The sequence below is a fragment of the Sceloporus undulatus genome, chromosome 5, assembly GCF_019175285.1.
Source record: "Sceloporus undulatus isolate JIND9_A2432 ecotype Alabama chromosome 5, SceUnd_v1.1, whole genome shotgun sequence".
NCBI lineage: Eukaryota > Metazoa > Chordata > Lepidosauria > Squamata > Phrynosomatidae > Sceloporus > Sceloporus undulatus.
In genome coordinates this window covers 188,937,977-188,965,707 of record NC_056526.1, presented here as the reverse complement: position 1 = coordinate 188,965,707, position 27,731 = coordinate 188,937,977, and the positions used below count along the sequence as shown (strand labels likewise).

The following is a 27,731-nucleotide window of genomic DNA, read 5'->3' as shown; positions in this document are numbered from 1 at the left end:
TGGATACCAGACCACCCTCTCTATGGCATTTTGGCGTAGAGAGAAGCCCCGAGGCAGAGATTCCGAGGCGACGCTCTAGCGTCGAACGTTCGGTATCTATGGTAAGCCTTGGCCCCGCCCCCTCGTCGGCCAGTGAGTCAGTGCGGGCGGGGCCTCCGCTCCGGCCGCTGACGTCATCGGGAGGGGACGCGGGCGCGCGCACTATGGCGGCGCGGCTCCCTCTTGCCGCCTCTTCCCTGGGACTCTTTTCCGACTGAAGGAGAAAGAGAGAAAGGAGGAACCAGAAAGCGAAGCCGCCGTCAGGGAGAGAAGAGGGAGCCTCGCCGGCCGCCGTAGTCCTTCTTCCCCGGAGCCCTCGCCGGCCACCGTACTCCCCTCCTTCTGCCAGCACTGCGGCGGAAGGTTCCGGTGAGAAAAGAAATGGGCCGTTCAGAGTGGCCTACCTCACCGGGAGGGCGTTGGGAGGAGGAGAAAGGGAAGGGCGGAGGCCGTGGAAACGCTGAGGGATGGGCAGGAGGCCCTGAGAGCGCAGTGGCAGCCTGGGGCGATGGAGGGGGAAAGAGTGGGCTCTTCAGCCTGGCCTCCCTCGCAGGTAGCAGGACAGGAGCTTTGAAAGTACAGCCGCAGTTCTGTGGCGGTGCTTCCCGTCAAGGGAGAGAAGAGGGAGGAGGAAGGCGAGGGTCTGGCTGCAGGAAGAGAAAGAGGAGCAGGAGCCCTGAAGCCTCCCTCCGGTGCAGGTCGGTCAGAGGATGAGAAAGGGTGGCGGTGGTGGGAAGAGGGGCCTCCCTCGCAGGGCGGGTGTTGTGGATCCCTCGGGAGGAAGGGCAGCTTGAGGACTGGAAAGAGCTCCCAGAAACTCTGAGGGATGTGCAGAAGGAGGAGAGGAAGAAGCTTCTGGAAGGAGGTGGAGGGGCTTGTGGGCTTCAGTGCATGCTCCCTTCATCCAGGAGGATGACCAGGGTGCCACCCTTCCTTCAGACTGGCCTGCTTTGCAGGGGGGGGGGCATTAGGGGGAAAGGGACCTGAACCCCTGTGAAAGAAGAAGGGGATGTGAATGGTTACTGAAAGAGCCTTGGAAGCCAAGTGCCATCCTCTGGGCTCATCCTTGAGCACAGAACAATTCAGATATTTTATTCTGAAGCCTGGCTTTTGGGCTGAAAAGACTTTCCCCTTAATATATACTTTCTTCTGCAAGGCCCAGGGATCAATGGAAGACAATAGGTTCCCATGGCTTTCTGCAATACAGAGGGCAGGTTTATTTCTCCCTGGAGCCAAGCAGAGAAAGCCTTGTGTGACTGATTCACATTGCTGTGTGTTTAAGAGTCCCTCTCCCAAAAGGATGAAGCAAAAGGCCTCAATGAGAGTCTCTCTTGCCATATGCAAACACACACACACTTCAAGGAGCCTCCGAGTTTTACCCTCGGCCTATCCACAGGTCATGGCAAAATCCATCATTTTGGCCCCAAAACCTGACCTCGGCTGATACATGAGGTTGATTTATAACTGGGTGTATATGGTAGTTGCTCACTAATTATACAGGAAGCAGGGAACATTAATTAACCTTTATATTCATTGTGCAATTGCAAAGTACCATTCAAGGTTTGACTGTCTTGTAGAGGCTTGAGACTTAGATGATACTGAATGCAAGTCACACACTTGTATTGGATGATTTCCTCTTTGTTTTTGCTCAAGAGACCCATACTTTTTGTGTGCCTTTACATGCTCAAGGCTGCAACTGTTTGTGCACAAACATAAGTTAGTATGAATGTACAAAGTTGGGCTCATTTCTAATACATTTGCATAGGAACAGAATGCAACTCAAAATAACATTACAGTATTGGCTTTTTTTACTGTAGTTGTTCCACTGGGAAAAGAAAGTCAAATAACTTACATTTTCTTTATGGGAGCCATTACAGATTAATATCTCAGGGCTGCTGTGCCAAAATGTAGTGAGTTGTTCCCATATCGGTGATCATTGTTTTAAACTGAACATTGTCTTTTTTTATCATGCCAGCCTGGCAGCTTCTGATTGCATACACAGCACTCCAACACAACTGTGACCTTTCAAAATTGGCCATGATCTTTGAGGCAGAAAGCTCCATGTGTAAAGGTTTGCTTCAGTGATAGACCTTTAAGTCACATTTGATGCAGCACAAATAACCTGCAGAATTGTCACATTAGGATGAAGTTCAGCGCAGGAATGGAAACAGTGTGGCTGTCTAGATGTTGTCAGATTGCAGTTCACACAATGCCTCATCACTAATAATAATAATAATAATATTTATTTGTATACCGCCCTCTGGCAAACCAATCCGGGCGGTTAACAACAGTAAAATATAAAATATGACAATTAAAAACACTTTATCCCTCCCCCCCTTAAGACAGTATTAAACAGTATAACATATTAAAACACAATGTCAATGCATAAAAACAACAATTAAAAACTAAAAACCCTGATATCCCTCTGTTGATCCTCGACCATCACTAAGATGGGGCCACGGGAGGAATGAGGGAATCAGGAACCTGGGCCGGGATGGTTAATCTGGAAAGGCCTGCCGGAAGAGATCCGTCTTGACTGCTTTTTTAAAGCTGTCTAATGATGTTATCTGACGGATCTCATCCGGCAGGTCGTTCCAGAGTTTGGGGGCTCAACACTGGCTGTGTTGAGTAAGGTTGCTGAGAACCACAGTCTGACAACACTTGAAGGGACGTGCTTTGCCCATACTTGCTTTAGTAGCTTACAGATTTGGGCAAAGGGAGGTACTGGGAGTACGGTGCATTGCCTTTTCAGTCTCCTTGACAGGTTTTTACTCAGGTTAGTGCTTCCGTTCACTTCTCAAGGGCGGCATCCATCTGTGTCAAGCGTAGGCAAGATCTGAAGTTTGTTCTGACTTCTTCGTGTAACATCCCCTCGTGTCTCCTTAAAGATCCTTAAGACCTATGATTCTATGATTCTATCTGCAGTCTGCACATTGTTTATCCCAGTTTGTGGAAATGTAGATGTTCTTGGGGTCTCAAGTATGGTTATGTGCCTGTGCATGGCTTGCTTTTAGCCTTGCTAGCTACTTCTGAATTGCTGGGAAATAGCAAATTGTGTGGTTTAGTGGTTTGTGTTGGGATAGGACACTGGGAGACCAGGGTTTGAATCCCCACTCAGCTGTAGAAACCCACTGGGTGACTTTGGGCAAGTCCTACTCTTCCAGCGTCCGAGTCAGAAAAGGCAAACCGCCTCTGAACAAATCTTGCCAAGAAAACCCTGATATAGAGTCATCATGAGTCAGAAATAACTCGAAGGCACAAAACAATAAGTGTCTTCAGGTGAACTGTAATAAAATCAGTGATGCTTTCCCTTCAAATCACACAAGATAGAGAGCGTGGATGTAATGCAGTCTTGCTTATTCTCTCCACAAATCCAGCATGAGAACAGTCCCTAAACAGAAATAATTCACACTTGAAAACTGCTTTGCACTTACTGTCAAGAAAGAATTGCCTTGAGGCAATTGGACTAGGAAGAGCTATAGGCCATTAGTGTGTTTGTGTAGAAGCGAGGCACCCAGCAATGCTTTACCCAGAAACTGTTCTCAATACCTGTGACCTCCACCGTGAACCATCTGGACTCTTCAATTGACTCTGCAAAATACCCTCTTGAAAGTCAACGTCTTTGAATGATTGCCTTGTACTTTGTCAAGAAGCATTGCTGCAAAAAGATCCTCGTCTACATGATTTAAGGTTCAGTGTGAGGTTAGCAAATATCTTTGTGTTGTTCTGTGACTTCTGAACGAACTGCAGTGTGCAAAGAAGTAAAGAACTTACTAAAATTGTTTTTTTCTTTCTGATCAAATCAAAGGTGTTAATCTAGGGAATGACCAAGATGGATTTGAAGCTGACCCCCAAAAATGCTTCAGCCTTGTTTCAGACTGATATTAAACAATGGATTTTGTGAGTGAAAGCTGGAAGCATGTAAATGCAGATAGCTTTCTGTGAGTTTCCAGTGTAAAGTGGTGTTTAATTGGCTATTCTGTGGTTGAATGGTTACGTCTGGCTTCACAGAATAATTGATTCTCTTCTCTGAACCTGTGAATTCTCTCACACCTTTTTTAAAATTCCCAGTGGGAATTTTGCCCTGTTCTTGGCAGTATTACATGCAAAGGGGGAAGATCAAGGTCCCCCCCCCAATGCCAATCAGTATGTAGATCTCAATTTATACTGGGATTGTCTTCTTGAACTCAGGATATAAATGGAGACTAATTTAAATGTGGGGAGTCAGTTGCATAGGGAATCATTGGGGACCAAGGGTTGTATTCCGATGAAGGAGCTCCAAAATTAGCAATTTTACTCAACCCACCACCAATTTTAAGGAGGTTTTTCAAGCATAAAACATCCAGCCCACCTTTTCCAGGCTATAGAAATGTACAGATGCTGTCCAGATCCAGAGACAGTAGAGTAGAGATCCAGAGAACGGAAGAGACAGTAACCACTGATCCCAGGGGCATCAAAAATTCACCAAACAGTGGCCCTATTTCCACTCACCCATTTGCCCTGCATGGAACTGGGCAGATTCCAGACCCCCCCCCCCCCGAATCCCTCCAGAAGCAAGTGTCTACTAGAAATTTACCTCAATCAGGGTAATTTAACCCTGAATGCCTTTGCAGCTCTTGCGGAGAGTTCGCATTTGCGGAACCAGTTTAAAATGAAGGCGCCTTTGTTGTCAGTCACATTCAGTTCTGCTTTCGTCAAGGTGACGTTTCCTACAGCAATCAGGCAATTGGAAGTGTGTTTTTTCCCCCTCCTTTTTAAAAAAAACAACAGGCAGCAGTATGCGCATATTTTGTCAAATGTAATAACCTCCAGGTGTGTTGTGTGTATTTGGGTCACTACAGATTATGGATCTTCCTCTGCCTCCATTTTGAACCTCAAAATGCAATCAAATGCCATCTCTGCATCCTCCCTCCTTGTGACCCCAGAATGCCTCATACACATATAATAATCATACTCATAATCATAAATTCCTCACCCCAATGCCATCTCTGCATCCTTTGCTTTCCCTCAGCCACCCCAGAATTCCTTACAGACAGTAGAAAAAGCATTCTGTATCAATTTGCCAAATTGAAAGGGAAACATTTGTAACATTCGCATTGTAGCATTAGCATATAAACAATAATTGAGAAATAAAGCCTCTTGCAAAGTGCTGTGCTGGGAGCAAGGAAATGAAAGGGAAAGTTGCACAAGCAGACACACATTCTATCTATATGTATCACCCTGTAGCAAAAAACATGCTCATAGTCTGTCAAAAGTAAAAAGAGAGAGAGAAAGCTGCCTGGTGTGAGAGGGAGGCTTGTTCCGTTCTGTGCCCTCCCTCTGACCTACCCTGAACTTGACCCTTTCTCCGGCTCCTTCCTCTTGCTCCGTCAGTCACCCCGATTGCCCTTTGCACCCTTCCTCCAGCTCCTTTGCTCCATCAGTCACTTTGCACCCTTCCTCCAGCTCCTTCATCATCCTCTTCCTTCATGAAGGGGAGGAATGTTCTGCCCTCCGCCCTCCCTGTGACCTAAATCCCTCCCGTGAACTTGCCCTGATCATGATCGGGGACAAGTTCATATTTGCCAGACCCGTTGTTTTTTTTAAAAGATACCGCTTTTACTCCACTTTCAAAAGACCCGCGCCAAGGGGCATTTGCTCCTGAATGGGTGTGCAAATCTTGGATTCGCTTGTGGAAGCATCAGGTCCAATATGAACTTCCTGTGGTTAATTTGGTTTCTGATCCGGGGTAAAAGGTAGCCTGAATGGCCCCAGTGATACTTTTATTGGGCCAGCCAAGGTTTGCTTGGAGTCAGCTGGCTTGCTATTAGACCACAGGCTTTGGTATCTATGGAGGATCTTGTGCCAGAAATACAGATCTCAAGGTTAATAAGTTTCCATTACTTATTACTAACTTCAGTCTGCTCAAGTATGCCACATCTGTGCTAAATATCAGAGTATCCACAGGGATGCGTTTCTTGATGCTCACAGTCTCCCTTATGATACCAGACTATATGAATATAGAATTATCTTTATTGAATAAATTTAATTTTAATGTTGCACAGGCTACCAGAATTGGTGCTCTTCTAACTGCTGTAGAAGCAAAACCACGTTTTTTTCTGATAATAGCCGTACTGAAATGAAGAGAGAAGAAAAACATTGGGTAGAAATCATAGGGAAAGAGCGGAATGTATTCTGTGGTGTGATATGTCTTCTTGGTACTCAGGACACTGTCCTTTTGACCGTTGAGGCACAGCATGGCCTTGGGGAAAATGCCTTGTGTTCAAACCATTTGCCCTGTGGTGCCAGTCATGTGCCATGCTAAGCATTCAGCTGCCAGGTCGTGTTGTTAGCTTTGGTGCTTCCAAACAGCTGGTGGGCTTTTCGTTGTGAGTAGGTGGAAGTGGTTAACCCACCACAGCTTGGGGTTTATAATGGGAGTATTTAGACCCCTTTTTTTTGTTACTAGGCAATCAGGCATTCCTGTGTCATAATTTGTCTGTGTGCCAGGGAGAGACTAGAAATAACTTGTAAGGAGGATATTTTGCCTAGAAGGAGCACAACAAAGAAATGGTCCATCTGGACAAATGATGTAGCTGTTGTTTTCTAATCTTGCAGATGTTTTAAATTGGCTTTTAATCTCTAAGAGGTGGAGTGAGCATGATGTGAGTTGACTGTTTTTATTTTATTCTTCTCAAATTAATGGGTTTTTAATTGGCCTCCTAAGTAGTTCATGCATCTAAAGAGCTGTGTGTTTTGAAATTTATATAAAACCTTTGGAAATGCGTGCTGGAGGATAAACACACTTCAATGTATAAAATAGTCTTCTGTGTTTTGTTTTACCTGAAAGCTGGTGGTCATTGTAATTGATTCATTTTGTCACTTACCTTTCTGACAACGTGGAACCGCCTGAAGGAAGCCTAATTTAAAACAAGGGGTTAAGTAGATTTTGCATATTTGTCATTTTATCCTCAGACTCTTGACTGATATATTCATAAGCTTGTCATCTCAGGAATACAAAGGCATTGATAATCCCAAGTGTCTTGGTATTCAGGTGCCTCAGGAGACTAACACTTCCCCATCACTGATAAACTTGTCTAATTTGCTGCTTCTTTCTGTGAAGTAGATTCTCATCCTTGGGACACTGGAATATGTACTTGTTCTTGTTGTTCTCAAGGAGTCTCCTCTGATGGTTTAAAGCTTCTGGATTTTACTGGAGGTGCCAATAATGAATACAGGAGAAACAGCATAACCCTTCTCAGGACTGGAAGTGGGCAGCAACATCCAGTTCCACAGACCTCCATTGTTGAACAGGCTGAGCTGAAAGCAAGTTGCCAATGTTGTCACCTGTTTTGAAGCAAAAAACATACACATCAATGCATGTCTCCCTCTTTGTATAAAGGGCATGTAACACAGGGAGTACTGTGGGGTGGCTTTTCTGTGGCAGAAATCAGTGGACCGGAGGGTAGGTGACTCTCCATTGCTACCGTAGGCCACCGTCTCCCTCTAATACAAGCTCTGGAGGGCTGGGAAACTCTCTGGAGCAATACTTGGGTGCTTTAGGGGACTGAATGTGAGAAGGAAAAGAATCCACAGTGAGTACCAGCAGAACATTGTATTTGATGATTGGTGTTTTCACATTTTTGTGGCTTGAATGAAAGGTGAAGGCCTGGGGATGCAGAGGGGTGTTCTTGTTCCCAACAGGCCTTGAAGACCCCATGAGCATTACCAGTGCTTGGAACTGGAACAGAAGTAGTGGCTGGAAACTGATCCATCCTTTCCCTAGGGTGGAAATACATGCCATTTGCTTCTAATTTTGATTGGTGCAGCAACACAGTGGGCTAATGTGTTTACAACATTTACTTTGTGCTGCCCCTTAAAACACCAATTCTCTGTTGTACATCCATTGGGTGGTTCTAAACTAGAGCAGTTGCTCTCAGATCTTTGCCCATGTAAGAACCCTGTCCTTAGGCTCCTTCTGACGTGACCTCTGTTCTTTGTATCAGTCAAGTAGATCTGTAGTTTTCCCCCTCCAGCTGACTGCAGACTTTTGAGAATGAATGAAGCAGTTATCACAAAGAAATGGGCTCCTAATGCCTAACTGCTACAAGGTTCGGATTGAACTGATATGACATGCTGATTGCTCAGTACAAACTATGGTTTTGTTAAAGAGCCAGCAGGTTTCTAGAGAAGCTTCATCCTTTTCAATGCTTCTGCTGTTGCTGCACTTGCATCATAATTTGAACATCCTTGGAATCAAAGCCAAAGCTGCTTTGCTCTGCCAGGTCTAAGATTCCCTTTTTCTCCCCCTCTACCCAGTTTCTCAAACCTTCAGACAATAGTTGTCTGAACCCCAGACCATGTTTCTACTCCTTGCTTTCTTACATTTCACACCCGCTGATGGTTTAAATAATCCCAGTTTGCCCCATTTGGGATTGCTGCTGGTATGGAAATTCACTGATACCAGAAAAAATAGGCCTGGCATTCTGCAGGTTAACTTTGTTAGCACAATGGAAACAAGTGCTTGAATGTACTGGAGATGCTGTATTAGGTCTCCGCTGTGATGTGCAAACAAAGTGTTTCTTGTTCTTAGTCTTTCCTTGGTTGGACAGTTGGGCTCCCTCTTCACTGAGCTGTGATGAAATGTTGCCTTTAGAGTGGCTGATGTGGAGTGTGGCAAATGCCACATTAGGCATTAGGAGTCAGAGCCCTGCCAGGAACTGGTTAGTATCAAACTATTTCTTCTATTTGCCTTCAGTATGTGTAACACATGGAGCACAATAAACTTTACTATTGAGACAGAGTTCCTGATGCAAAAACTTTACAAAACCTTTTTGTTTTTAGACTGTACGCCATAGGCAGGCTTTTATCTGTATCTTTACTACAGTCCTCCCTCCATTTTTGCAGACTCTGAGACTGCGGCAAGCAGGGAGGGTTAAAATGGCACACGCACTGAGTTGCACACAGGAGTGCGCAGCCACTCAACCCAATGGGGATTGAATATGTGCAAATTTCCATTTCCGCAGGGTGGTGGTGGTCCAGAATGGATCCCCCATGAAAATGGAGGGACAACTGTATTTACTTTGTACAGCATTGTGTAAACCTAAGGCACTTTATAAATAAACACAATAATAATAATAATAATAATAATAATAATAATAATAATAATAATAATAGCAGCTTCAAATATGGAGTTCTGCCATTATGTAACATGCCCTTGAATTCCAGGCATTGCTCACATTGTGATAATTATAGAAGTGATCTTTGTTAAGCTGTGGGTTTACAACCAAAGCAAACAAGTCTCAAGAGTTAAGCATTCTGGATTACCTAAATGCAGAGATTGCTTTGTAAATATACTGTTGAATCACATGTCTTGCTTAACCCTTTCAGATACCAAGGATGGTTGGTGTACACTCAGTGACTTGAGTTTTTTAGTAATATTTTTTAGTATACTGAGTTATGAGGGTTTTGTTTTTTCAAAAGCCTGGGACGTTTCCTGTAAATCAGGATTTTTATCTGTTCTTGAAAGTACACAGAGCAAATACATGTCAGTTTTATGATTTTAATTACCCTGAGTTGTTGCGTCAGACCTCTTGGCTTGAAAGAGAGACATGGAATTTAAATAGACTAGATTGATGGTGCCTTTTTACAGCTGGTTTTACAGATCCACCTGAAATCTTGCTGCCACACCTTTGATTTATGGTTAAGATTATGCACAATTTAAAAGCATTATATACTTTTATATATACAAGGGGATCTTTTTTATTATTTTTGACCATCGCAATTAAAAGCAACCACATGTTCAAATGGAACATATATTGAATCGGTTGAATTTTATGTAAACTATCACTGCTGATAAGGCTGCTTGAAGGTCTTTGCCCCATTTGTCAAAACCATTATAAATTAGTGTCTTGATTTGTTAGCTTTTTTCGATCTAATAAGTATAGAATAGAATTTGAGTCTCACCCAGTTGTTGAAATCTCTTATTAGTGTAATGTTCCTTCTCTTCTAATGGCCTTATTGTTCTTGAGGGAGAAAGCAATGAGACAGTCCCAGAAGTTGTGGCCACTTCTGAATATGTCCGCCTGCATTTCTTTAGCTATGCAGCTTATCATTTGACAGAGTTTAACATCACCTGTAAGCATGTTAAATTTAATGCACATAAGGTGTCCCAAAAGAAAACGTATGACAGTATCTCACACTGCAAAATTATAGAAGCATGATACCACTTTATCTGACATGACTACCTCCTACAGAATCCTGGGATTTGTAGTTTGGGATGTAGCTCCATGGCTGACAATTCTGAATGCCTCATAAAACTGCAGATCCCAGGATTCGATTGGCTAGAACTGTGGCGGTTAGAGTTGAATAAAACTGCTATATTGGGCAGTGGGGAAAAACCCTGTTTTTGTTTTTAATTTATTATTGCTGTGTAAATCTACAGCCCTATTTAAAAACAGCATAATAATAATAATAATAATAATAATAATAATAATCTGAAAGCAACTTCAGGAGCTTTTGAAATCTCTGCTAATAGGAGGGAAGTGCCTGCTTATTGGAGGAAAATGCCAAAATAACTTCATGTCAACAACAACAGTCCCAGTACCGTAAGTCATAAACTTTGTTCCTGATGCTGTGATAACAAAACATTTGACATGGCCTTTCTGTTCCTTTGCCTGCAGCTTCAACATGTGTCCCCGCAATTGCTCTGGCCAAGGGGAATGCAGGCCCACCAACAGCAGCAAAGTAGTTGAATGTGAGTGTTCAGAACATTGGAAAGGAGAAGCCTGTGACATTCCTTATTGTCCAGATGACTGTGGTTTTCCGGAGAGAGGCCAGTGCAGTAGAAATGTCTCTCAGGGATGTGTGTGCTATGCAGGATAGCAAGGTAAGAGAAAAACTGCATCCCTGAGCATTTCCAGATTTTAGCAGAGTTTCAGATTTGGGTCCCTTTTTAAAATTTCTCTGTACCTCTTCTTTTAAAACTAGACCTTCTTTCCTAAGTCCTGCAATCCTCAGCACCTTCTTGTGGGCCCTGGGTGAGAATTTCCCCCATATCTCTTCCATTCCTTTGCTTTCTCTTTCCTCCTTTCCTTCTCCTCGTGTGCCGACCCCTCCTCCTCTCCACAGGCCTTTGCTAGTCTTGAGGTGTCCCAGGACAATTTAGGGGCAAGTAACAAATTACCTTAAGGGCAGAGCAATGGAAAACAATGTGAAAACACAAAATTCCAGTAAGCATAACTGCTTGTGCTCATAGTAAAAGCTGGATGGATGAGAGGATAGAGAGGAGTGAGTGATTCCAGGACAGAATACATTCTTGTTTTTCACCAGGACATGGTTCCTTTTTAAATAAGAGTTAAAGTACTTGCAGTGACCCATAGATAAGTCGACTCAGGTTTTTGGGTCAGTTTTTTGACTAAATTTCTAGGCTTATATGAAATAATATTATTCTCATCACACTGCCATCTTTTCCACCAAAAGGGGTGCTTCAAGTCATTTCTGACGTACGGCAATCCCAAGGGGACACTATCATGGGGATATTTTTTGGCAAGTCTGTTCAGAGGGGGTTTGCCATTGCCATCTTCTGAGGATGAGAGAGTGTGACATGTCCAGGGTTACCCATTGGGTTTCAGCGGCTAAGCCAGGGTTCAAACCCTGGTCTCCAGAGTCATAGTCCGATGCTGAAACCAGTTTGCCATGCTGGCTTTCCTTTTATACCTTTTAAAAATAATTTTGTGGCATATATTTGATGGGAGTTTTTAAAAATAATCGGAATGAGTCTTTCACCATTCCTGCTTACTGGATGCATAGAACTTGACTGAACTGACTTAAGTGGCCTTTGGCTTGAGTAAAAGCTAACCAGAGGGAACACTTCGTGTGACTATTTCTAGCCAACTTGCAGCCTCAGAACTTCAAAAAGACATCAAAGGAGAAGCTTCTTATTCTTCTCCTATTTGAATGATGTCCAAGGAGAATATTTGAAGATAATATGAACAAGAATTACAATCTTCCTCTTTTTTCATTGTGTTGTCCACAAGCTGTTTGAATTTATTTGAAGTTACTCTGAAGATACTTTTTTCCACATCAAAAAAGTGCAGAAATTTATGTTATCAGGAGAATGGTTATGTCCTAATCAAGCTGGTATTATTTATAGGACTATCTTTATCCATAATTATCTCCTTTGTCATTTTTTCTTCTTCTCTCAACTTGCCTTATTCTCCCTCAGGTAGCAGTTTTGTACCTGAGTGTAAAAGGACTCACAGTGTATTTTTGTCCTTTTCATTCTGCAGGTATTCCCTTGTTTCCTAAGTGTGGCTGTCTCTTGACACCAGTCTGAATGTAGTCATGATCAGGTATTGCCATTCTCTGACCTTACATGAGGTAAGTGGCTTTTCTTCAGTTCTTGGGGCTGAGCTTCCAGCCTTGTTTAAATAGTGGACCTGTCATAAACGGAGATGGTTTTGTAGCAGAAACCTGGAAGGAGAAGTGTCAAGATAGTTGCTCCCAAGAGAATCTCGCCCATTTCACCCTTCCCTGATCAACCCACCTTGTTCAATGTCAGTCTTTTGGTGCTCATTGATGATTGAAATTAAGATTTGTGAGTCTGTTGTTGGTCCACCTTATATGTGTTGATTAATCTGAGAAATTACTGTCCCAGGGTAACCGTCCACTTGAACTGTGTGTGTGTGTGTGTGTGTGTGTGTGTGTATAATTCTCTCAGGTATGGAAAAATAATTCAGAAAAAGGCCATTTTCTCTTGTGTATCTCTTGGTTTGGCAGGAGTCCTATGCTCTTTTGAAAGTTCAACAATTTCTTAATGGCAGTGTCTGCTCACCTACGTTTGCTTGTGTCTAAATGATGTGTTGGTGATTTACCTTGAATGCTCATTCTTCTAAGGTGCAGAGGAGCAATTCTCCCAGCCCACACCAGCTAAATGGCTGCATATTATTAATAAGTGGCAATGGGGAGATCATTCTGCTGGCGGGGCTCTGTTTTGTGCATTCTTGTCTATTTCTTTTAATTGTAAAAACAGGGTCAAGCCATACAGCCTTAAACAAGGATGAAGTTAATGGATGCATCTCTGGGGCTGGGGGGTATGTTTGTTCGATTGTGTGCTCACTTTGTATCTGGCCACCTAAAGAATTCTGGCTTTCTCTTCAATGATGGTGTCTGCTGTAATTGGTTTGCAGATCCAAGTGTAGGGAAATGTTCCCATAATAAATGAAATAAAGGGGTTTTTTTTCACCCTTAAGCAATTTTTATAGAGTGATTGGAAGAGACTTCTCTGAAAGATGTGGAAATGATGATAAATGCATTGACAACACATTCAGTAGTTGTACTGCTGGGATGCTCAAGGGCCTTTTCAATTTACATTTGTAAGCAAACTCACATAATTGATGTTTCTCCAGTTAATATGTGGTTAAGAATGCAGGTATTATTCTCATTTTCAACTTCTACAAATGTTGAAAGAAAATTCTTCATTCAGATAAAATCTGTATAAAATCAAATTTTTATTCTCTCGGCGAGAATAGGATCATGGGCTTTGTAGTCTAATCCGTCTAGCAGTGTCAGCTTGGAAAAAGCCAGACCTTTTCTGTTTGTATAGTGAAAAAATATATTTGATATCACCACAATTTCATTTGTCCTCCATCCCACTTTTGTTTTTATAGCTGAGTATACATGAGGTGTTGCAGAAGAGAGAGACATGAATGCAACCTGGAATCAGTGTCTTCTAAATCCAGGCAGCCTCACATGATTTGCAACATCATTCCAACCAATGTGAGCCTTCAAAATAAATCAAGCTGGGACACAACTTTTAATCATCCCTGAGAACTGCTATCTATCAAAAACACAAGGTACTTTTTCTCCTTCCTTCCTTAATCCTGTTTAATCCTTCTGTATATTTGCAGAAGGTATCAGATACAGAAATGTTGTATTGTATGTGTGCCTGTTGGATTATGTGCTTGATTTCTCTGCAAGGTGACTGAGAAGGTCTTGTGTGAGAGAATTAGACTCTGGCAATACTGTTGCAGCAAATGTTGCTGGAGGAGACAATTGGATTTTCTGAATCAGCCTTAAAAATGTTATGGGTTTGAGGCTGAGAACTCGCAATTGACAGAATGTACATTGAGTCCAAAAAAAAGAAGGCTTATTTTGCATGAAGAACAGTCACAATACTGGCAGGGAGTCCCTGGCATCAAGCAGAAAATCTGAATATATTAATAGGGGGAAATGGACTTGGGGCTGCCAAGGTCTCCCTTGCACCTCCCAATTTATTTGGGGGGGGGAATGGTTTTACTTTGGTACAGCTGTCCCCCATTGCCTGCCATGGGGTAATTGTTCCCCATTTTGATCCCCATTCAGGTTTCCAACTCCCAAGAGCCCCCAGTCCATTTTCATTTTTGCCAAAGAAATGGGACGTTTTCTGACAAAAATGCTTTCAAATTTTAAATATGCTATTAGAAGAGTGACCTACCATGAAAGGCACCCCTCAGTGCCCCCAAAGGCACCCATGATTCTCAGTCATCGAAATGGCAGCCATGACATCCCCCCCCCCCCGGCCGTCCCAAATTGTCCTGATTTAGCAGGGAAAGTCTTTAATAATACTCTACCATCCCACTTTCTTGACTGCTTCCAAATGTCCCAGTTCCTCTTTCTTCCTCTCACATTCCACCTTTGTCCTTACTTAAAATATCTAAGTCCTCCAACTACTCTCCTCTACCATTTTTTTGGAGAAAATAAATATGATTTTATTGTACTGAAAATGTTTTGCTATTTGCCCCCACCATTCTGCTTTAGCCCTTAGAGGCCTCTCCCACTGCCATACTTAAAACTGTTGGGGGGGGGGGAAATCATTCAAAATCCCCCCATGGCTTTCTTAACACTTGAGAGAGACTCAAAATGAAAGGCCCAAAAACGAGATGTAAAAATCAGTTTCTTTGAATGTCCCGGAACATCACTAGTCCAGAGCTTCATGTGCAAATGAATTCATGATGACATAATAGGTTTTGAGAAGAGAAATCATGTCACGTTATGAATCCCGCAGCTGTGCCAGAGACAGAGAAAGTTGTTTTTGAAGTTTCAAAGCAACGCCTCAGTAGGGATTCTCGTTCTTTTGAAAGTGAGAGGCACTGAGATGACAATGGCTATAGAAGCAGTGAAATCACAGCAGTTCCTTGCCAATTCTGCCTGAGGTGATGGAACCAGAGTTGCTGTCTTCTAGGCTGATTTGAAAACCTTTAGACTGGAAAAAGTGATAAAGTGGAAGGCATTAAGAAAAGAGGGAGGCTGCACTACAGGAGGATTGATTCAATCATGGAAGCCATAGTCCGCAAGTGAGAAGACCTGAGCAACACACTTGATGACCAGGTCTCTTGGACATCTGTCCTTCACAGGACTGCCACAAATTGAAGTCAACTCGAGGGCAAATAACAAAAATGAATACTTTGAATTTGTCATAGTCTTTCAGATTTTATTTTCTAGAATATCAGTTAAAAGAGATGATGATGATAATGATGATGATGATGATGATGATGATGATGATGATATTGTATCCCATTCCCCCCCCCCAAAAAAACCTGAGACTGAGAGCTGCTTACAATTTAAAAGAACAGTACAATTAAAACACACAAAATTGATACATTAAAATTGAATTACTGTATATACTCATGTATAAGTTTAGAAGTGTAGGTCAAAAATTGACCCCCAAAAAACTGACTCAACTTATCCGTGGGTCAATGTAGGTACTGTATCTTACCTCTTATTCAAAAGAAGGAACCATCTTCTGGTGAAAAGCAAGATAAGAAGCTCCTTCCCTCTGATCTCTCATCTATCCAGCCTTAAGAGTAAGCACAAAGAGTTATGTCTGCTGGAATTTTACAAGTCCATTGACATTGTTTTGCTTTGCTTCATCCTTTAGACCCTTTGCTATATACCCCTAAATTTTACAGTCGACTCATCCAGGGGTCATAGCAAAATCCATAATTTTGACCCCAAAACGTGCCCTTGAGACTATACATGAGGTCAACTTATAGTGGAGTATATATGGTACATTATTACAATATTAAAACAGGTTGCTCATTAAAAGAATAAAATACAGTTTAAAAAGTTAAAAGTGTTTAAAACTGTACACTTTAAAACAATAGAAGACCTCACACTGTTCTTTAAAAACTTTCTGTGAAAAAGAAAATTAATATACTATGCTGAAATAATATATCTTCAATGCTAGATTACTGAGAAGTATTTGGCATATGCCTTGTAAGATTAAAGATTCCTTATAAGATGAAATGAATTTTACAAGATTAACATTTCAATGCAGGAAAATTGGCTATGAAACATCTATGAGATACAGGGTGCCCTCCATGAGGAGTGTGTGTGCTGTGTTGTGTGCCTTCAAGTTGTTTCAGACTTATGGCGAGCCAATTTTAATAAACTATAACTAACCATCCATTGTCCTGTCATCACCCAAATTCAGCTTAATAGCAGAGCCAGTCCTTTTTGATATTTTTGATATGAAGGTGAGCCTGTTACGGGATTTTCTTGGCAAAATCTGTTCAGAGGAGGTTTGCTATTGCCTTCCCCTGAGTGCCTTGCCCACGGTCATCCAGTAGATTTCATGACCAAGTTGGGAATTGAACCTTGGTCTTCAGAGTAGTAGCCCAGTGCTCAAACCACTACACCATGTTGGTTCTCTTTAAGCACCCATGGCACCTTATAATTTATTTTGACAGATTAAATGTATCTTAAGTAAGCGAGAGGCCTGTGGCTTCACAAGAGAGAAATGCCCTGGATCCCAAGGTGGGTTACTTTACTGTTTCAGTGGAGTTTGAATTGTACTATCCTTTGTCTAGGTCCCCACATGACTGAGAGCCTCTGCCTAAATTGAGATCCCTCCAACTGAACTACACCAGAGATGAACGTCCATGCAAAATGTAAGCCTGTGACTCCAATACCATCACTCTTTCTTCCTCCTGGATGATTTTTAAAACACCTTTCACCAGATGAAGCAGTCAGTGGAGCTTCGAAAGCTTGTGTTATGTGTTTCTAGTTGACAGATTTTTATCCCAAGCAATTTTTTATGTGTATTATTTATTTTTCTATGTTATATTTTATATTGATGCTGGTCTTTGGCCGTAATAAAGAATTTCATTTCATTGCATTATGTGCGTTGTGTATTTTGGCTGGCCAATAAAGGTATCACTCCTTTGTTCGTTTTGGATTTGGTTGTATCTCTCTCTCTCTATATATATATATATATATATATATATATCTATCTATCTATCTATCTATCTATATGTTCCACCTTTCTCTTTGTACAGGACCCAAGGCGGCATACTGCAATGACTGAATTGAAAACACTAGAAAGAGGAGGAAAGTACATGGCTCCAATAAAAAGACTTGTGCTGACTAAGGGATTCTGGCAATAAGGGTCCTCAGTTCACAGGGCCCAACAGAAGGTGGCACCCCAGCACCTAAATTCTGGCCAGAAGGGGGGACTCCTGTGGGACCCAGAAGCCTAACAATCTTATTATAGTACCTTTGAGATGGAATGAAAAAAGTAGCATTATCTTCCATAGACTTTGTCTACTTCCTCAGACTGCTTGGTAGACTAAGGTCCATAACACACTGCAGAAATAATCCAGTTTGAGACCACTTTAACTGCCCTGCTCAATGCGAGGTGTTACCCGCCTCGATCCTACAATAGAGAGAGGCGGGATACAGATACATATTTTTTTATTATTATTATTATAAGAAATTTTGGGAACTGTAGTTTTGTGAGACTTCTCTGTCAGAGAGCTCTGGTTCCATAATAAACTACAATTCCCAGGATTCTCTAGCACTGAGCCAGAGCAGTTAAATCAGTCTCAAATTGGATTATTTCTGTAGTGTGTTTTGGACCTGAGTCTATGAAAGGTAATGCTACAACTTTCGCTCAGTCTCAAAGCTGCTACAAGATTCCTTTCCATAGTGTTTGCAGACCAACACCGCTATGTCTCTGAATTTTATTATGGGATAAAATTTTCAAGAAGTAGAGCCCATTTCCATTATTATTATTAAATCTTTTTAAATCACTACAAAGAATCATAGACCACCACACCATACATTACGAAAGAAATTTCCATCATAATACCCATAAACATATTATTTCATACCTACTCATCTTTAACTAACAGTCTTGTAGTTTAACAATTTAACCTATTTGGCGATGATGGCCTTCCGCTACTTCCCTCTTTCAATTCCATCAACTTGTTACCTTTCCTTATTCTCTTCTCTATTACCACTTCCTCAAATATATATATATACACACACACACACAGAGTACTTTCCTTTCCCCCTCTCTCCTTCCCTTCTGTTCTTCTCTGCCTTTTCTCTCTCGCCCTCTTCTCTATCCTCTGTTGCCTTTATTTTCTTTTTAAATGAAGTAGAGCCCATTTCCAGAGCACAGTCTTATCCTCTCTTGCTAGAATTCTCCGTCTATGCTTGCAGTTGTAGTTGCGTGTTGGCAAAGCTTGGAGAAGTTTGCATTCAGCTACCGATGGCTAGTTGCCTGTTTAGTCAATGGGATGGTGAATCCACTCAAGGTTGTAGAGTGAACTGTAAAAGGTTTATCTTGGATAACCCTTGGATAGCTCCCCTTCACAAATCTGTTAAAATGTCTAGAGAGAATTGTCCCAATCTTTGGGTAGCTCGTTGTTTGAATTGCATTGAGTTCCTGTTCTCCTCAAGGATGAAAACAAAATTTCCTTTGCTTATAGAAATCAGTGGATAAACCCAAAGTTTTAATGTAGACAGAACTGGACATATGCCTCCCTATAGGCATTTCCCACACCCAGTAACCCTAAGCGGAGATACAATTGGCCCTCCGTATCCACAGATTCAACCATCCTTGGCTTTTTTAAAAAATCCAAAAGCAAACCTTGACTTTGCCAATTTAAATAAGGGACACCATTTTACTATGCCATGGCACTTGAGCATCCACAAATTTTGGTATCCGCAGAGGTCCTGGAACCAAACTGCAGCAGATACCAAGGGCCTATTGTAAACCTTTGAATGGTTGGGACCCTGGGCAGCAACTCTCCACATGGCCAGTGGCAGGGTTATCGTCATCCGGTGTGGTAACTCATGGTGTCACATACAGTACCTCTGTTGACCTCCTCACATGTCACACCATACAGAATCTTTAGTAGCGTTTTTTTGTATTAATGTTACTCATAAGTTGCAATTCCCATATAGCACTGAATGTAATGGTAACAGTTTTGACAAAAGCAGCTAGCAAATTTAAAATTATGCCTTCAAATTACAACATACGCACAGCCTACATTTAAAAACATGTACATAGTTTCATATGATTAATGTGGCTTCTGAGATGCAGGTTCCTTCATAAAAGGATTTGGAGACAATCAATGGGCTCCACAGGAATAAAGAGATGGAGGTCAATAAACAACTAGAGTCCCATTCTTTCTCTCCAGGAACACACTCCTGCAGCCATTCAACCTAAGAGACAGGATAATAAGAAACTTAGAAATATTGAGCAGCCGTGAAGAAGAGAGAATTCAAACGGATGGCCCCAGTCACGGCTGCCGTCCCACATTACTGACAAGCGATGGGTGTTGAAAGGAGAGGCAGGATCAGCAGAACAGGAGAGATAGAGAAATCATACATCAAGTCTGCTTGGAAATGTGTAATCCCAACTTCACATTTGACAAAATAAATTGTTGTAAGTACTTCTAGCTCTTTTGACAGCTGTTCCACAGGAAGCAATCTGCTGAAGGAAGAGTCCAAATGAGAAAGTAGCTTTGATGTAGAAGATGGATTTCTCCCCCAAATGTGGATGGAGAGGTGTCAGCTCCTCCTTTATAGAGCAGCTGTGAGATGTAATTATCATCTCCTCCCTAAATTTGGCTGCCAAGACAGGTGTAATTTAAACACATATCCAGAACTGTTCTGAAATAAGATACAATAACAGGCATAAGGTTGCTGACTCACTCAGAGAATCATTGACAGAGTTGTAAGGCACCTTGGAGGTCATCCAACCGCTCAGGACAGGAATATTGATCCACAGCAACTATATTGTATGTATTTCTTATTTTTGTTTTCTTTATGTTCAGCATTAACTTTGCCTTTGGACTTTCATCTTTGCCTTTCCTCAGTAACTGTTCCAAGTCTGTGATGACTTCTGCCAGTATTATTGTATCATCTGCCTACCTAGGTTGTTGATATTCCTTCCTCTTATCTTCACTGATCCTTCTTATGAATCTAACTGCTTTTCTTATGATGTTTTCAGCATATAAGCTAAACAAGTAGGGTGAAAGGATGCAGCCTTGCCTGACCCCTTTGCCTATTGGTAACCACCTTGTTTCTCTGAATGCAGTTCTTACTGTGGCCTCTTGACCTTGGTACAGATTTCTCATCAAATGGAGTGGCACCCCCATGTTCCTGAGTGTGTTGCATAGCTTTTCATGATCTATGCAGTCAAATACTTTGCTATAATCTATAAAACACATGCTTGTTTTTTTCTAACTAAACTAAAAAGCTGTCATACACGAACATAAGTGTTTGCTTCCTGACCAATGGGACATCTCTGCAAACTTCCATAGCTTTAGCTTTCTGAGCATCTTCCAAGAGTTTCTCATGTTTTGCCAAGCGTTTCTTAATCACAAGAAGAAGCCCAGCTTTCCCACCAGAGAGGCATCTGGCTGCCCTTTCTTTCACCTCACATCTGGGCCTGAGAAAGTCCTTCTGGCCCATTGCGAGGCTTGGACATGTTCTGTTTAGGGAGGTTCTCAGCAAGTGAAAACAATTGCATCTGTGTTTCCAGCACACACCCGGTAAAACACTGGTTTTCTTGGGGTTTTGCTGCCTCCTTGTGCTCACAGAAGATCCAGCAACTGGAGAAAGTAGCAGGACTGGTAGTGAGATAGCCAAATTGGCCGAGATGCAATCCACAGCTGGTGGGAGAGTTCCTTGTTTGGAGTGCTATGCTGGCTATGCCACTTCTGAGAGTGGCAGTCCAAGAGAGGAACTTCCTCCACCTCTGATGATATCAACTGCCCTCAGGTTGATCTGAGACATCTCCACGACTCCTTTGTCTTCCGCTGCTCTGCTCAATTCTTGCAAACTCATACCCATGACCTCCTTAATAGAGTCCATCCATCTGTCATGCAACCTTTTTCTCTTTCTGCTTCCCTTCACCTTTCCAAGCATTATGGTCTTTTCCAGTGATTCATGCCTTCTCATGATGTGTCTGGAGAACAACAGCCTCGGTTTAGTCATCTTGGCTTCTAGAGAGATTTCTGATCTGATCTGTTTTAGGAACCTTTTGGTAGTCTTTTTGGCTCTCCATGGGATCCTCAGCACTCTTCTCCAAGCTATGATGGGGAGGCATAATAGAAGTATCTTTGAAGTATCTAAAGGTCTGTCAGACTGAAGATAGGACAAGCTTATTCTCAGTGCAGGTCTAGAGGTCAACAGGAAAATATGGGAAATTACAAGGGACTAAGATTCTAGAAATTGCAAGGGATTAGGGCTCCAGTAGTCAGGCTGACTGGGAGATTCTTGAAGGTATAGTCTTTACAGAGTATATCCCCCAGGAATAAGAAGGAAAGTTCTGTTTTAAAACAGTTGGGGAGCTGGTCAAGAGCTTAGTAGCAGGCCTGCAACTGATAATAGAATCGTACCAAGGGCCATCAAGTTCAACCTTCTAATGCCCTGCACTCCTGAGAGAAGCCCATCCAACAATATGTTCAAAAACCTGCAAACATTAAGAATCTATTAAGAGGCCACCCGCCAACCTTTGTGTGCCAAGGATGCAGTTACAGAATCACAAAATCATACAGGTGGAAGGAAAGGGGCTCTTGTGAATGGCACCAGTTTCTGGCAAGACAAATCTGGTGCTTTGGTTTAGTTGTGCAATGTTGCCATTCAACTCAAGAACAGTTAGCACAATTCATGCTTCACCCTGTGTACTGAGACTTATGCTTTAAAAAAATGATGTAAAGTCTCAGCAACTACAAACAGAGAAGGAAGAAGCACCTACTTGCCTTCATAGAATCACAGACTCTTGGAATTGGAAGGGATCCCAAGAGTCATCCAGTCCAACCTCCTGCCTTGCAGGAATACACAACTAACGCACTCCTGAGAGAAGCCCATCCAACCTTTATTCAAAGACCTCCAAAGGACGGAGAGCCCATTTCACTGTTGAACATGGCTGTAAAGAGAGGGCAGGTAGGCTGCCTCCTGAAAGTGACATCAATGGTATGCCAGCATTTATAATTGTATTTTATAATTAATAATATTAATAATATTTAATAATATTTAAATATTTAAAATATTTTAATATGATTAACAATATGAATAATATTTGTAGTTTGTACAGAGGGACCTTGTTATCCGCTGGGGTTTGGTTCCAGGATCCCCCGTGGATAACAAAATCTGTGGGTGCTCAAGTCCCATTAAATATAATGGCAGAACAAAATGGTGTCCCTTATATAAAATAGAAAATGAAGGTTTGCTATTTGGAATTTATACTTTTTAAAAAAATATTTTCAAGCCATGGATAAAAGAATCCGTGGATAAGGATGGCCGACTGTATCTACATTGCACCCTTATAGCACTTTAACACCCCTTTAACTTCATCCCAAGGAATCAGAAGATGTGTTGTTTTGAAAAGGACCTAGACTTCTCTGCCGCAGACCTCCAACGCTGTAATTCAAGGGAACATGTACACTTTACCAAACGGCAGATGCCAGGATTCCATATGATGGAGTCATGACTCTTAAAAGTGGTATCAGACTAATATAACAGTGCAGTGTGTATACCCTCTTTATTTCCGTTCCGCTGTTCAGCAAAGATGCCTTGGCAGCTGGCAGGAATGACAGAAATGGGGCATCTTTTCCAGTCAGTCTTTACTTCTCCCCCCATTTTATATATATCAGAGATACCTCCACATTCTTAAGATACACACCGTATTTCATATATTCATCACCTTGTCCAGCTGGCCTGAAAACATTTCCCTTTTTTATCATGATCTTTAGACCTTTTGTGCTGATTCCTTCTGCCAGCAGAGCCTCAAGTGACAGCTGATATATTATTTCTCCCCCTAGGCTCTGTGTTTTTTTATTTCAGGAGAACAATGTGGCTATATTTAACACAATATCTTAGCGCCTGTTCCTTGGCCAAACCCTCTGCTAGAAGGAAAGATAATCCTTTTTTGTGGCTGTGCAATTTTCAATTCTTGGTTGTTGTACACAGAAGCAAAAAACAGAGATTTCCACGTTCTTCCCCGTCACCTTAAGAGAAAAAGAAAAACAGCTTTGTCTAGCGGAATAATACAGTTTGAATACATTATTGAAGGGAGAAGACTAATGCACCACCTTGGAACAGCACTATTCAGCCCATTTGGGTTTCTTCCAAGGATAATTGGTTCCAAATGTCTAATCAAGGTCTGATCAAAAAAAGGGCAGGAGGAGGGAATCGTTCTTTGGAATACGTTGAATAGCTCAGATGAAGAAATTATCTTGTCATTGACACAAAGACAAAATTAGCTGCTTAAAAGTAAAGAATCAAGATCAGATAAAATGAAGGGTTAGCTTTTAAGTCTCTCATTCTGGGTGTGTCTGTGTCTGTATTTTAAGCAAATAAGATAAGTCCTTTAAAATACATAGTTTTTTGTGGCCGTGTTCTAGAAGATTTTCTTCCTGATGTTTCGCCTTTTCGACAGTGGTTTGAGCATTGGACTGTGAATCCGGAGACCAAGGTTCAATTCTCAGCTCCGCCACGAAACCTCCTTGGGCAAGTCACAGGCTCTCAGTCTCAGGGGAAGGCCATGGTAAACCTCTTCTGAACAAACCTTGCCAAGAAAGACCCATGATGGGTTTGCCTTAAGGTTGCCATAAGTCAGAAACGACTTGAAGGCACACAACAACAATGCAACCTTTCCTTTGCTTCTTTCTTTAAAAATGGCAACAACCTGCTGTCTCACCTAATGTTCATGATGTGTGTGTGTGTGTGTGTGTGTTTAAGCAATTTTTTGTTTAAAATGCAGTTTGGAACATTTCTTATATTTCCTTTCCTCTGGAAAAGGCTGCAACCCACAGTCACACCTAAAGTTGATGCTTTATAAAGCAGGAGAGCAGCTGCTTGAATTTTGCAGGCTAGCAATTTGCAAACATTCCTTAAATGACCAAAGAGGTGAGTGTAGCTTCTCTGGGAGCCTTTGTGGCTGAAGAATGGGGTATAGATACTTCAGATAGATAGACAGACAGAAAGAAAGAAAGAAAGAAAGAAAGAAAGAAAGAAAGAAAGAAAGAAAGAATCTACACGGACATTCCCTGATACCCAGGACGGAAATCAAATAATAATTGGACGCAGAAGATGGAGACGCTCCACTCTCTCTGCAATAAATAAATAAATAAAAGGACCAGGAGCAGATTGTGGCATAGACCATGAGCTGCTAATCTGAGAATTAAAGTAAAGCTGAAGATAAACACTAAAGTAACCATTGTGCCAAAATACAACTTGAAATACATCCCCATAGCATTTTAAAATGATGTAAAAATAATGTGCGCTATTAAGCCTAATTGTCCTGTTTTGCCCTTGGGAGTCTAGTCAAACCCACAGTCCAGAGGTTCAGCATTTCAAGCACCGAGGGAGGCAACTAAGTCTTTGGTAGCAAGAGTAGTGGTTATGTAATCTAATCCAGGTTTGTAACAAGGCTCCAGTCAGTCCATTAGAACAGGTCCAAAGTGGTCCAGGTCCATGCAGAGCCCTCGGGCAAATTAGTCAAGTTTCAGGGCAACAGCAAGGCATTTCCCAACCATGAAGGATGGTTGTTGACCATGCTGGACCAAGGGAGATGCTGGGATATTTATGGGTCTCATAGGTGCTCCCTGTTAGCAGCCTGCTTCCTACTTAACTGCAGTCTCTCTCTGGAAGTAGGAACTGGTAAGTCTGGCTCAGGTGGAGGGAAACTTTGGTCCTGCCACTAGCTGCAGGCATACTTCTAGGAGCTGCTGGGGCAGTTGCAGTCATGGTATGTTCCCTGGGCTGCCAGCCTCTTCCTCAGAGTCAGAGGACATGGCTGGCTCCTGGAGGCATGACACCAATGGACTGGGAGCCAGAAGAACTCTGAACTGAAACATTGACAGAGAGAAATGCAAAAGGACACTATCTGGACCTGAAAAGAAATCTTAAATAGCAGTCATGACTAGCAGAGTTTGGCTGAAATCTTTTAAACTGTCCATTGTTGTTTTTTGTTATTGGCCATCAAATTGGCTTTGTGACGTCAAAGGCTTTCATGGCCAGCATCCATAGTTTTTTGTGGGGTTTTCAGGCTATGTGGCCATGTTTTAGAAGAGTTTATTCTTCTATGAGGGGATCAGTTTTCTGGAGGTCTGGTCAAGGCTGGGGAGTACACAAACACTAGGGCACCACATGTAACCCAAAGGCTGCCCAGTTCTTGCCCGTGGTTTATGTGGATGAGTCCTGCCCAGATTTCCATCCAAACCCCAGTACAGAGAGAATGAAACTGGCACATGGATGAAAATGTGTTAGTCAGGGGCTGGTCAAACAATGTCATTTTGTGCCAACCCAACTCCCCCTTTCTTGGCATATCCATTCTCCCTGGAAAGAACTGTTTTTATGTTCTTGTAGTGGACTCTGCACACAGCCATCTTCCTCGAATGGAAAATCATTTAGAAATAGAATGGAGACTTGGCTGAAGTTTACACTTAAGAGAAAGAGCATTACTTCACACTCACAGAATTGTGAAGCCATCGTGCAATGGCACCTTGTTAAATCAACTGCAACATTTGTGCAACTAAGTGGCAGTGAGGCAATTGTGCAAAGCTGCCTTGTTGTGTGTTGTTGTTGTTGTTGTGTGCCTTCCAAGTCATGTCTGACTTATGGGGAATATGGGTTTTTATTGGCAAGATTCCTTCATAGGGGTTTTTCCATTGCCTTCCTCTGAGGCTGAGAGAGTATGGTTTGCCCAAACTCACATGGTAGGTTTCCATGGCCAAGTGGGGATTTGAACCCTGATCTCTAGAGCTATAATCCAACTTTCAAACCACTATACATGCTGGCTCCTGAATTTGCCTTGCAAAACTAAATTAATGCAACACTTGTGTGCAATTCATGGTGTGCATTGAGACACAAAAATGTGCTTTCATGCACAAGTGCACCCATGAAGTGCACTGTTTTCTCAGACTTGAACCACAGAAATCAGTATTGGACAAAAATGTCCAATAACTTCTGTTGGGGAATTTAGGACTGCAGAAGACACCAACAGGATTCTGGTCAGCTTTAGGTTTTCCTTTGCTTCCTCTCTCAGATTCTGGGATCATTTGAATGACCTGCCAGCATTAATTCATGATAAACCTTGCTTTGGGAGAAAGGTGGGATATAAATCCAATAAATAAATAGTTAAATAAATTGCTCAACAGCCATAGAAGCAGCCTTTTCTTTTCCCTTTCAGATGATGAAAGAGACCGCAACAGCAATGCAATGTTGCTGGGATTACAGACAAGACGACTGGGCTTTGGCTTCCAGAGAACCTCCCAAAGGGTATTTCCAGAAATCATTCAAACAGCTAAACCCATTGCCTTGTGAAGCACTATGGGAAAGGCCAAGTGGAGACATCATCTCTGGCATCCAAGTGCAAGAACTAACAAAGCCGTTTTTGCTCTGTCTGGGGCTCAGCAAGAAGAGACGGGATTTTTTCTGGCTATAGGAGAGGTTTAGTCAGCTTTCTTATATGAAGATCACAGGCTCTGGGAGATTCAGGAGGAATGATGATGAAAACTGGCTGCAATTGCTTCCTCTGAGCTTTCCTTCCCGCTTGTAGGGGCTCCATGCATTGAGCACAACTGCCATCACCAACCAAATAAAAAATGAGGGAACATACCACCAAAGAAGGAGGACAAAAGAGGTGGCCAGTTGCACAAAACTGCCAATGCTCATTTATATATTGTTAGGAGTCCCAGTTCTAGACACTCTGAGTCACAATTCTTTTCCGCCCTGAAAAGTGCCATTGAAATAATTACATAGGCCAAAATATATTTGTCTTTGTTTTATTTTGAAATAAGCTCCTCTACAGACCACTTGGAGACTTATTTTTCCCTTTTTTCTAGTGGATGTCATAGTGTATAATACAGTATCTGTTTCCGTGGTTCTCCCTTTGGACATCGCCAGCCAGGAAAAAATAGACCTGACCCCTGTATAACCTTGGAAAGGGTCCGTAGAGTAAAGAGGATCTGCTGATTCTCAAACTCCTAAATGTTTTATTAGGATTCAGTCATAGAAGATTATGCAGCCGGCTTCCTCTCGGTTGAGAGCGGGAGGGAGGAAAACCCAGCAGAAATAATTTGATACGAAAGGATCAAGGAATTTGCTTAATCCCAACGGTCTGAAATGTAAAGCATGACAGGAACCACCACGAAAGTTGTTCCATGGTTTTTACTGATCAGGAAACGGGTTTAAAAGTATTTTTATGCATCCTGGGCAGAAATTACAATTGCCTGAGGGGAAAAGCTTAAATTAATGCAGAGTCAGAAAATGCAAGGAACAGGGGGAAATGTATTCTAGGCTTATAATTCAGGAAGTCTTTTTTAAAGGCACTAAAGAGTCAGTGTGGCATAGTGGTTTGTGTTGGACTACAACTCTGTGAGACCAGAGTTTGAATCTCCGCTGAGCCATGCAAACCCATTGGATGGCCC

At 42.1% G+C, this 27,731-nt stretch overlaps 2 long non-coding RNA genes across 3 annotated transcripts in view; one reads left to right on the top strand and one right to left on the bottom strand.

The window, feature by feature from the left end:
• The first annotated feature begins 173 nt into the window (after positions 1-173).
• Positions 174-17,197, top strand: LOC121930440. Of its 2 annotated transcripts, none has more exons than XR_006103940.1 (5): positions 174-408; positions 10,701-10,906; positions 12,309-12,399; positions 13,689-13,874; positions 16,869-17,197. It is a non-coding gene; the product is annotated as an uncharacterized LOC121930440 (long non-coding RNA). The 2 variants fall into 2 exon arrangements; XR_006103941.1 differs by lacking the exon at positions 174-408 and adding an exon at positions 438-737.
• LOC121930441 overlaps positions 6,667-27,731 on the bottom strand; it is a 38,920-nt gene continuing 17,855 nt past the window's right edge. Inside the window, exon 3 of the long non-coding RNA XR_006103942.1 lies at positions 6,667-7,365. This is a non-coding gene — a long non-coding RNA (uncharacterized LOC121930441). The remainder of the gene's footprint in view (positions 7,366-27,731) is intronic.